Raw genomic sequence first — 3,493 nt, 5'->3', positions numbered from 1 at the left:
AAAAGTAAATTGTTCTTTTTTTTTTCTCCTTTTCATTGGATGTAATTTAATTGCAACTCCCCCACCCACTCCTACGTCATTAACTTTTTAAAGATGAATAAAATTTTAAAAATTAAAAAAAACAAAAAAACAATGCAACTATTCCAAATTGTGTTTGGTTATTTCTTTGGTGAGTGGAGGCGCAATGGCCCAGTGGTTAGGGTAGCAGACTCGTGGTTGGAGTCGTCGTCGTCGTCATTATTATTATTATTAAGAAGAAGAAGAAGGCGGTGAGCTGGCAGAATCATGAGTGCACTGAGCGAAATGCTTAGCAGTATTTTGCCCATCATTACATTCTGAGTTCAAATTCCATTGAGGTCGGCTTTATCTTTCAACCTTTCAGTGTCGATAAAATAAGTACCAGTTAAACGCTGGGGTTAATGTAAATGACTCATCCCTTCCCCACAAAACTGCTGCTCTTGTGGCAAAATTTGAAACCATTATTATTATACTGTACAGATAGGTAAGTGGACAAGGAAATAATGGCAGCTGACCAGATGGATTCTAAGAACTTAATAGAAAAAAAGGGCAGGAAACCAAGATGGTTCTCTAAAGGGTATTTGTCTTCAGCCATCTAGACTATTATTCCCAATTATGGTCACCACAGTGTAAAATCAATGGCAGCACATGAAGGAACCTATAACGAAGGTTGGTAATAAAGGAAAATGTGGAAATGATATACGACTTGAGATGAAATGAACTGGTAAGTGACAGGTTATTCTCCGTTATAAAATACAATGATTGCCATACAGGAAAAGAAAAAAAGGCGTAGGAGTGGCTGTGTGGTAAGTGGCCTGCTTACCAACCACATGGTTCCGGGTTCAGTCCCACTGCGTGGTACCTCGGGCAAGTGTCTTCTACTATAGCCTCGGGCCGACCAAAGCCTTGTGAGTGGATTTGGTAGACGGAAACTGAAAGAAGCCCGTCGTATATATGTATATGTGTGTGTATTTGTTTGTGTCTGTGTTTGTCCCCCCAACATCGCTTGACAACCGACGCTGGTGTGTTTACGTCCTCGTAACTCAGCGGTTCGGCAAAAGAGACCGATAGAATAAGTACTAGGCTTACAAAGAATAAGTCCTGGGGTCGATTTGCTCAACTAAAGGCAGTGCTCCAGCATGGCCGCAGTCAAATGACTGAAACAAGTAAAAGATGCATGAGCAATTTCATGGCTAGGCTGGACTGTTGATCTGTAGACAAAGTTGACGTTCTGTTTGGTGCTGTGTAGAGGCAGCCGTTGGTCTGTTGGATGTGTAGTGTTTATACAGTGTTTAATGATGTAGGCAGGTGTCTGGTAGAGATGAAAGCGGAGACTGGCTGGTGTCAGATACATTGTCTGAGATGAGCTGCATGTGGTCAGTGGCTTGTGCCAAAGACCTAGAGTAGTCAAGGACTACCATCTTTATAGGGACTAGTAGGCTCCCAGGAGCTGGTGATTAATTTCCCGCGCAAGGAAAAATGAACTGTTGCGCTGCTGGAAGCCGACCAATACAAACAACAATTTTAGCTAATCACTAGGTTATGTGACCTGCTGGAACCGAAAGGGCTGAAGAGCCGATATTTAAGCCTAGATAGCCCATAATGAAAACATCTCGCACATAAAACATCTCGCACATAAAACCAATGCTGCTTCATGCAGAACAGATCAGCTCCTGGGGAAAAGCTGGAAAAGTTAGGACTTTGCTCCCGAGAGCAAAGATGGGAACAATCTACAATAATATATGCCTGGGAGATTCTGGAAGGACTTGCACTAAACTTTGGCATCAGATCTCTGAACAAAATGCCGCTGGATAACGTTAGAGATCCTATCCTTACCATCCAGATTGAGGACTAGACACCACTCAGATTTAAGAGTCAGACACTGACTGAAAGACCTGTGTGAACGTAAATGTTTTCGAATAGCAAGTGGATCTTCAACTATCTTGAATAATTCCAAATCAGCTTACTTCACAACAAGAAAGACAATTGAGAAGCATCAACTTCAAAATCTCTCATTCACGAAATGCAAAGAAGGGTGGATTAAGTAAGACTAATGATAGTGCTCAAGCATGGCCACAAATTACAGGCTGAAACAAGGGAAAGATAAATGACACGTACACATTCAGATGTTTGGGTATATGTCTATATGTTTATATATATATATATATATATATATATATATATCAATAAATCTCAGTGTAGCAAAAAAATTTTAGAAATTCAATTTACTACTGGTGGTCTAGCGAGAAGAAAAAATTAGTCAATAGACTATATATTATTCATTTAAAATACAGTGTACATTTAAAACACATCAGAGATGCCTATAATAGGACATCTAACCCGCTAGAAAGAGCAGCCAAAGCTCTACAGGGATAATTTTGAAAAGGAATGAAAAATAAAAACATTTACCATCTATATACTGAACCAGGTTTCAAGTTATCTTAACAAAATAAATTATTTTGCAAGGCCAACTATCATCAGCGGAATAGCCTAGATTAACATATACACATGAGGCACTACATAGAAAACATGACTTGTGCTTATATGTTTAATTTTTCCCAAAAATTTTTTGGGACCTACTGGACAATATCAGTTTGCTATGTATTATTAAGGTGTCACAAACAGTTTGAATGTGACAATAATACAAGAGGTGTGACGTCTTCACGGACGTACATAGCAGCTCCGCCGTGGCTTCTTTCTCTTCTGTCTGTATAAAATACACCAAACCCAGGTATGTGCACTTCTGCATCTGTTACATCAGGGGCTAGATGCGTTTCAGTGGGTGCCATGCATATTGCTTGATTGCATGTAGCAAGTTCTTTTAGATAGAGAATTTTACCTCTGTTGCTGAGTTGTAACAAACCTCCAATATTCAGTAGGAGTATGGGTGCGATATCGGGGTAGGTGTTAGTGGTGGCCATCCTGGGCCTGTCACCTGGGGTGGCCTTGTGCATTGGAATGCAGGGCTTTGAGTCTGCATTCTGTGCATCCATGTCAGCTGCTGCATTATCTTCTGGGCCATGTTCAAAAAAGATTGTTTGATAGCTGCAGTTCGTACAGCCTCTGCATATTGACTTTTGAAGGGTGCAGAATGCATGCCTTGATCTCTTTTCCTGCTCTTTTCAGACGGGTTTCTTCAACTGCAGCAGTATTTTTCCGCAGATCCATGCTTGATGATATCCCTCTATGTTTTTGCTGTTTTTGTTTCAAGTTTCCTTGTTTTGTTTTTCTCATAAGTTTGGTAAGTTTTGGGATGGGTAAAGCTGTAGCCCGCTCCTGTTTCTCCATGCCAGCAGGTGCCATTTACGTAGAATTTACATGCAACCTGGGCTCTGTCTGTTTCTATACTTATGCTGCTTCGCTTTTCCTTTTGGTGTTTGGGTTTTTGTCTTTTTGCTTCTCTTTCCTGTTAACTATATATATTTATGTTTATATATATGTTTATATATATATATTTATCTTATATATATATATA

Source organism: Octopus bimaculoides, chromosome 26, assembly GCF_001194135.2.
Source record: "Octopus bimaculoides isolate UCB-OBI-ISO-001 chromosome 26, ASM119413v2, whole genome shotgun sequence".
Taxonomy (NCBI): domain Eukaryota; kingdom Metazoa; phylum Mollusca; class Cephalopoda; order Octopoda; family Octopodidae; genus Octopus; species Octopus bimaculoides.
The sequence above is the reverse complement of the archived record's forward strand: the minus strand, read 5'-3'. Positions refer to the sequence as shown.